Here is a 9,310-nt window from a genome sequence, read left to right as displayed (position 1 = left end):
CCTCTTCAGTCCAAAACAATACTATAATTTTTTATGTCCAAATCTTTGATATGTTGTTATATGTCATGACCATATTTATGATAAAATACAAGCAAGGGTGGCTTATAATGGCAAGTAATGGTCTTTGATGATCAATGACTAATGAGACTAAAGTTATTATATGTTATTCAGTCCAGAATATCACTGAAATTAGTTATTGTTGGATAAATAATAAATCATTCTATGTTACGGCTATACTTTAAATATGACTTTATAAGCAAGGCTGGTCAATGATGACGACCAATGTGTGGTGTTCGATAGTGGTCAGTGGCTATGGATGTCAGAAGTTATCATCAGGTTTTCAATCATGAACAACACTGAAATTCTACCTCTTCTCTTCTCCTCCACCTCTTAAGTGAAGATAGATGTTCTATTTATAGACTCTGGGATGGGAGCAATTTTGGTTGTTGGCTAATATATTCCTTAGCCGCCCAATCAGATGACCCATTTTGATTCCCCTTGATCATATGGGATTTTTAATGACTTAAGGGTCTTAATGACCCTGGAATTAAGCTAGTTTGAGCTCATTCGATTTATTTCAATGAGATGCTCGATTTGACAATATAAATGTCAAATTTAGACTTCATTTGACCATTAATTTGATAATCCAAAACTTCCAAAATTCTTTAATGGCTTGATATGAGTTCGTCTAGTCAAGTCAGTAAATTTGAATATAAGCTTGCTAAAATTAGGGCCCCATATCATTTTTAATCTGAATTTCAAAAATTCTTCATAAAAATGCATATAGATTCATGCTTGATAAAAAAATTTGTTGATGACACATCAGTTCCACTATTTTCAGGCAATTTTAATTGTTTAGTCTAACAATATAGCTTTAACATTAAAGAAATTTGTACTCTGAGAAAATTTGAGTTTTCATCGATGCTTAATCATGTTGTCATTGTTACTGTTGGCGATGACGACGATGACGGCGACTAGGCAACAATGGTTGGACAAAGGCCAGGCAAAGTTGGTTCGATAGTGGTGAAGGCCAGAGAGTGGTGGCTCAGTATCTTGGTCGGTAGGCAAACATACCCGATCGCACATGCATGTTATTGCAAGCAGATAAGCATGAATATGTGTTAAATATGTAATATAGCCCATAAACACACATATATGAAAGTCAAGGTGCAATGGAGTGTGTGAGGACAACCATATGTGACAACGTGGGTACAAGTGCACGTGCATGCTTGTGTGTGTGCACGCCCGTGTGCTCGAGGGTTATGTGCGCACTAGGCTATGGGTGCACGACAATGACACTGAGCACGCTTGAATGCATGTGTGTGGTAGCGGGCACATGACAACGTAACACTCGGGCATGTTCAGAGTAATGGTTGTGTGTTAGCTAGCCATCATCTAGGTTAACCTGAGTAGTTCCACAGGATTGGGAGGATCAGGTCGAGCAAAAAATTCTTGTCGATTGAGCTGGTTGCATTGGGTCTGTTCATGATGTGAGATGTCACATGTGCTTGTGTGTACTTGTTATTTTAGGTCAAGTCAGGTTGCACGGTTCTGCAAAACCGTTCACGCTCATCTGCATACAACTGAGCATGCATCTACATGCAAGTGTGCCGCTATTTGTTCGTGGTTGTACACGCGTACGCTTGTGTGTGGTTGTTTGAAAAAAAAAAGTTAAAATTTTTTATTTCTAGCACTCCCTACATTTTGGGTTGTTTTTGCCTCATTTTTTGGGCAATTGTTGCTACATCTTCTGAATTGTTATTAGCCGCACTTTTCTTATGTTGTTTCCCCACTGTTTGAGTTATTGTTATCATTTTAAAAGTAGACTTTTGTTGCTCCTATGAAGTAAGCTGTTATTATTATTTTTAAGTAGGCTATTGTTGCCTTCCTCGATTTACATTGTTATTGCATTTTCAAGGCAATTGTTATATATCCAAATTTAGGCAGTTGCTGTCTTCCTAAATCCAAGTAGTTGTTGTCTATCTAAATTCAAACAGTGGAGACGGTGATCTAGAAATAAAAATACCTAAGTGATGCCTGGTGGTTTAGAAATAATTGTCCTGCACTATTTTTGTGGTGACTTGGAGATGATGATCCACTAACAGTGATATTGTACCACAATAGCTTGAATTATTGGGTGTCGGTGTTCTGACACAGCGAAAAACCCATAATAATTCGACGATGATGATAATGATCGTGTTGAAGGCAATGGCCCACCATCATCCATCATACTGGATTTAAATCTTTAGTAATCTTGATATAGTTAAACATCAATATTATTGCAGGCTCTAGTCAGGTGATTGCATCAAACTGAAGCCATTTTTATATAAGGAACAATGACTTATCCATCAAAGATGTTATATCAATTTAGGGTCATTTATATCTAAGAAGTCATTAGTAATCCATTAAATATCCTTGAGCAATTTGATATCATTTGTATAAAAGAAGCCATGAGTGACTCATAAAGAATGTTAAACCGATTTGAGATCATTTGTATATAAGAAGTCATGAATGATCCATTAAGGGTGTTAGACCGATTTGAGGTCATTTATACATAAGAAGACATGAATGATCTACCATGGTTGTTCATTTAATTTGAGGTCATTTATATGAATAATCCGCAAAGGATGTTCGATTAATCTGAGATTGTTTGTATGAATACTCTACCAAGGATGTTTAGCTATTTTGAGATCAATTTCATGATTAATCGACAGAAATGTTAGACTCATCATAAATTATTTTGTAAAATAAAATAAAATAAAAATTGATGGTGATAACCTATTATGGACAAAGCCGAATCAAAATCCATCATGGAATTTTGACCGATCTTAGGTCATCTGTATGAATAATTTGACAAAGTTGTTTGACAAATTTGAGGTCATTTGTATGAATAATTTACTAAGGATATTTAACCGTTTTGAGGTAATTTGTAAATAAGAAGTCGTGAATGATTCACCAAATATGTTTGACTGATTTGAGGTCATTTATTTGAATAATCAACTATAAGATGTTTGATCGATTTGGAGTCATTTGTATGAATAATCCATCAAGAATGCTTGACCAATCTTAGGTCATTTGTAAATAAGAACGCATGAATGATCAACCAAGGATTTTAAACTGATTTGAAGTTGTTTGTATGAATAACCCACTATTGATGTTTGATCGATTTAAGGTCATTTATATGAATAATCCACCAATGGTGTTCAACCGATTTGAGGCCATTATATGAATAGTTCACTAAAGATGTTCGTGCACCAATATGTTCAACCGATTTAAGATCAAATGTATGAATAATCCACCAAAGATGTTTGACTAGTTTGAGGTTTGTATATAAAAAGCCAAGAATAAGACACCAAGATGTTAGATTAGTTCTAAGCTGTTAGTTAAAGGTTCTCTTTGATCACCGTAACATATATTGGAAGATCTAATGAAATTCACCAAGAACTTTGACCTATCTTTTGTTATTTAGTCAAAGCATGACAACTGTTTGACGACCATAGCCTATTACGAAAGATGTTCATTAAATTCACCAAGAATTTTTGACTTATCCTAGGTTGTTAAGTCAGAGTATAGTAATCGCTTGACGATTGGATCCTATCATAGAAGAGGTCGGATGAAATTTACCAAGAAGTTTTTACCTATATGAGGCTGTTTAGACAGGCCGTAGCAATCACTCGATGACTGTAGCTTATTATGAAAGCGATTGAATAGAGTCCCCCCAATTAAGCCCAGAATTAGGCTGTAGAAAAGTTTTGTGTTTATCAAAATGGATAATGGTTTGGGAAGTGATAAAGGTTTGGAAAGTGCTTCTCTTTTCTAATCTCTATGCTCGATGGTGTCATGTCGAACATTATTCCATTTGGAACAATACTAGCTCTACAACTTTTCTCATGTAAATGAAGATGAATAAAGTTGCTGAATTTCTAATGATGATGGTTCTTCTACATCTCTTTACTTCAATCCTTAAGCGACTGGTAGATCATTATTTGATATATTGGGCTATAGACCATTATTCTATTGATATTATAACTGCAGAATCCTAACAGTACTGATAATATTTTTCGGAAGTATAACATTTCTCCTGCATATCTCCTGCATTACGAAGTATGTTATAACTACAATCATTTATCTTGCAACATCAAGAACCAACCATAAACCTTACGTGAAAGGATATGGCTCAACTCAGCTGTATACTTTAGTATATATGGAGGTTGATGTTGAGTTTTTGGACGAGTACGTTATTACTCATCATAGAATAACGTTGGAAGGCATTGTCATGATGAAGATAATATAATTATATATAGTTATTTATTTAAGAAAATTGACTAATCTAACTTGTTTATGAAAATTGACTAATCTAAAACTTATCAAAATTGGACTCTTCATCACTCAAATAGACTTTTACTAAGTAGAAGACAAATTACCGAATACAAAATAGTAAGATCAAAAGAAATACAAGGGGACAAGGATATCTGTTGAATATGATGAGTTAAGATGAGTAATGACGCCAAGTTATCATTCAATTTCAAAAATAAGGATCACAACCAGCCTTTCATCTTAAATAAAGATGACTTTTTTGTTAGATAGGGTGAGCATTCAGATGTAATTTATTTAGGGTGTTCAATAATTTTGATTTCTAGGGCACAAAGAAGATTCATTGGACTACTAAGGGGAGGCATAATATTAGGTGTTAAGAAATTAAGGCAAATCAACGCAGGAATCGATAAACACAAGAAAGAACACGCTGATTTAACGAGTTCGGCAATTTGCTTACGTCCTCGGGAGCAAGAGCGGTGACTTTCTGATTTCACGAAAAATAGTACATCCCCTTAGGGTTACAAATACAACATATATATAACTCTAGTGTATATCGCAGGGGCATTGCCCCGCACCACCAACCCACTTGACGAAACTCCCCTGATTGGACAGATGCTGAAGCGGAACGAAGTGAGGGAGTAGAGCCGAGCAAGCAAGCGAAACCTCACTCCGCTCTACTAGCTCGCTTCGTTCCGCTCCAACATCTGTCCCTTATTTGATATATGAGTCATACCTAACATTAGGTACAGAGTTCACATGCACGAGGACTTCTTGTATAACTGTATTGCACACCGTTTTACTGATATGTACAATTATCTACAATATTATTGTATGAAAAGTCTAATATATACGGATTCCGCACGTAACATTCTCTCCAGAAATACAAAAACTTACTTATCTTATTAACTCTTTTGCCCCGTTTGCATCTCTTTCTTGATGAATCAGTGCCGCTTTGCCTCTTTTTCCCTTTGTGAGATTCCTTAATGCAAATTTTCAGCCATTCATTTGTGAACTATTTTCGTTGCCTTTGTGTATCAACTACAGCCACTTTTAAGGATGTGCGTCATCTTCTGACTTCTTGGGACTGACTCTAACCGCTCAATTGTCATGGACTAATAATTTATTGGGATTAAGCATTTGCCCTCTACTTTTTACCTTCAAGTACTAGGTTTTTCCAAGGAATGAAACCCTTCCTGGATTTCCCAATGCTATTTATCTTCTGGTTAAATGAAAAGATAGATTAGGATTGCTTTTATATATTAGGGCTTTTGAATTGATGCTTGAGTAATATGCTAAATTTTAACAGTGTGTTTGGGATGGCGTTGTGGCGACGGTGCGGTGTCGCAAATCAATTTTTTTGTTGGGTAAAATTGCATTTTGTCTCTGTTCTCAATAAGCTGCAACTGAAAGCTGCATTTTCTCACCAGACATAACTACCTGTTATAACTGCTGGAAAGCTGCGATTTGAATTTTTTAAAAAAGAAAATTTGTAATAGCCTCATTTTTTTGAACAATAACTTCTTCTTCACAGCTGTTTCTTCAAACAGATGCAGCTATTTTTTCAAATAGATGCAACAGGTCCAAACAGATCCTAAACGAAGCAATCAAATGGCTTTAAGTGGGGTCAATCTATTTGGTTGAGGAAAAAACAAGTTTTTGTAAGCTATTATAAGTTGAGATCGATAATTATTTGGTTGTATGTTCGCATAAGCTCATTTCTTTTAACCCAATTGGTTTTTGTCATATTGTATAACACAAGTTAATTTAATTACTTTTAGAGAATTAAGTTAAATTGATAAACTCGATAATGATTATATTTGCTTTTAAATAAAAATATTTAATTTATTTATTGATGAAGATAGGAATTTTGTTATTTTGAAAATATATGATTATGAAAAAGTAGCTCTAATTATTTTCATTTGAATAGTTTATGAAAAGCAAAAGCTTTCTTGTCTTGTTTTTTTTGGGGAATCTGCATAAACAACAACCAATTCTTATGCATTTATCTATCTCACACCAAAACCCGACTCGTTTTCAACACTCCGCTACAGTCAAATTCACATTTTCATACATAGGTAGGGCGCTAGATTTAGAAAAATTAAAGCTTAGGTGAGATAGGTAAATGTATAAGAATCAGACACTACGTATGTACAATCTTTTGAAATAATATTGTCGAAAGATAAGTTTTTTATGATATTAAATTTATAGTTAATAAAATTAAGTTTAGGAACCTTTTGATCTATTTAAATATAATTTTAATTAATCATTGTGAGAGTTTACTTTTTTCATCTACTTGTTCCCCTAGTTTTGTAACTCTAATAAAGCTACTAGTATTGCCTCACATGGAGACAAGGAAACGATACAACATGGAAATGAGAGATGTCTATTTTGAAGGATATAAGATACAAAAATATTTTTTAATACAGCATACAAGTTCATATACTTATACATCTTATGAATTTTTAAATAATATAATATAATTGCTTAATTTAAATAAACATGAAATAAATAAATAAAAAAATTAACACCATAAAGATTAAAAGATGATATTTAAGAATTAAAAATTAAATAAAAAATTATCATGTGATAGTAGAAAGAAATAATAATACAAATTACGAAAACTATCAAGTACAATAAAAAAGAATAATCAATCAAATTCTAATAAAAAAACATAAAAAAGATTTGATTATCAATACATTTTAGAGTATCATGCTAATAAATATGCATAAGTTACTTGGAGCAATATAAATCATAGAAATGTAGCATTTTATTATACTTTTTTTTGCATCCTTTGCAAAATTCAAACTTAATTTTTTAGAATGGGTGTTGGACACAACTCATCTAAATATGTATAGGTGTCAAAGTATCATAGATTTGTTGTGCTTTTAGGGTTTAGGGTTTAATTTTCCTCTTCAGTGCCCTCATTATAATCTTACTCAAAATCCTCCAGAATCAATGGCTAATTTCTCTACTCTGCTCTGTTTTGGAATGCATCTAATTCTTATTTTATTCGGCCTCTAGTTCAAGTGTCATATGGGTGAACCGGCCAACAAATTGAGTCTCGATATCGATAGTGAATGTGGTAAAATGTCTACAAACCTAATCATCTTGGGCGGTAGAAGTGGATGTCTTGAATGTACTCGAGGAGGGATGAGTATTGTAGGCTTGCACCTGAGACCCTAATCTTTAGACTTGTCCCTTCTTGTTGCCTAGGTAGCTTCCCTCCACAACTCATAGTCGGACAAATAACAACCTGTGATTGTAAGTCTGCCATGCTGCTAGGTTGGACTCTCCTTTAGCTTTTGGAATGTCTCTCGCGAAAAAAATTATTAAAGAAAGTTAGAGGTTAAATTATAAATTTTAATATCTATTGTGACTTATATTGGTCTTCTGAGATTTGTTGTCTACCAAGGCCTGGTCTGACTGTCGCTTATGGGTGTGTACGTGTAAGTCCGAAGTGGTGGGCTCTTGTCCTAGCTTTATAGTTTTCAATACAATGAAATATTTATTATTTCTATTTAATTTATAATAGGATTTAATGTTTAAAATAATTCTTACTGGCCTCCTTTTATACTCGATATGTGAGAGCACCCCACCAATATGCTTGAAGGTCTTCATTCCTCCACAATTATAGGACTGTTTTTTTTTTGCCTATTGAGTCTTCCTCTGATATTCTTAAGAATCCTAGGCTCTGAGCATTGAGCTAAACACATCTCCATCGAGCCACAATGTGTGTTGATGTGACTTCCGTGCCTCCCTAAACATGCAATGAAGACGATTGTTTCCCTTGCACGCAAAATACCTCTGAATGTGGGCCTCATGCTCAAGGCAATCTACAAAATAAAATTGAAAATGTTATATTAATAAATATATTTACATAACGTAAGATTATTGTGTTCGGTAGATACTTCATACTTCTTTTATCGCGTATCTCGAGTTGCTATTAGGATATCCTTCCACGACATGTATGGAGCATCGTACTTGCTCTGAATAATATCTCGAATAAAATTTGAAATAATATATAATTAGTTTTACATTAAGTTAAAAAAAAGTAAAGCATTAGCATCACTATATAAAAAAAATTACATCTATCGCGTGGGCTCAAGTTGATAACTACTGCTCGTGTCGCCCGACACCTCTCACTCAGCAGTAGCGGCATGGCTCTCTGCCCAAGTAGATGGATTAGTAGATGAAACTGTAGTTGCAGCTGGTGTTGGTGTTATTATGGTAGGAGGAGTGTAGATATAAACCAGGGTCTGTGGTGAAGTGACCAAAGGAAAATATGTTGAGATTTTCATACCTATTTTATAATATTTTTGATGATATTGCACTTTACAGAAATGTATATTTGATGTTTTGTTGCAGGAATGATGAATTAGGGTCATTGGAGCAAAAAAATACAAAAAGGAGCAAATTGAGAGCGAAAATGACCAAAATGTGAAGATTTGAACTAGGGCGCCAACGACGAGCCCAACGGCGCCGACGAAGGACTTTTCCCGAGACTCTAGAATTAATTCACTTCGAAGGCCCGCCGACAACGCCCTTGAGGCCACCTACGGCGAGCTCGGCGGCTATGTCCAACAATACATTGGATGAGGACGAATTTTGGAGTAATGCTTAGGCAACTCTTAAACTCATCCACAACTTTAAAAGAAGAATTTGACCGAAAATTGAGGAGACTCTAGAGATTCTAAGAGAAAGAGAGGGGCTCAAAATTGAAGTGTGAAAAAGTGTAGAGAGTCTAAATTGTGAGGAATTCTTCGAGAGATTGTAAGGGTGGAGGGAAAGTGAGAGATTTCTTCCTCCTTGCCGCTTCGAAGAGGAATTCTGTGTAATGTAAAAAAAGGAAGAGATTTAGAGGAACTTTAAGGAGTTTGCTTGGTGAGAAATTAGAGATAAGTGTTATTTACTTGTTGTAGTTTGTATGACTTTGCTTTTATATATGAATTTCGAGTTTCGTTGTGTTTTTCCCATGAGATCTGAGTAGTTTTCT

The sequence above is a fragment of the Phalaenopsis equestris genome, unplaced genomic scaffold, assembly GCF_001263595.1.
Source record: "Phalaenopsis equestris unplaced genomic scaffold, ASM126359v1 Scaffold000070, whole genome shotgun sequence".
NCBI classification, from domain to species: domain Eukaryota; kingdom Viridiplantae; phylum Streptophyta; class Magnoliopsida; order Asparagales; family Orchidaceae; genus Phalaenopsis; species Phalaenopsis equestris.
Note: the sequence above shows the minus strand (reverse complement) of the source record.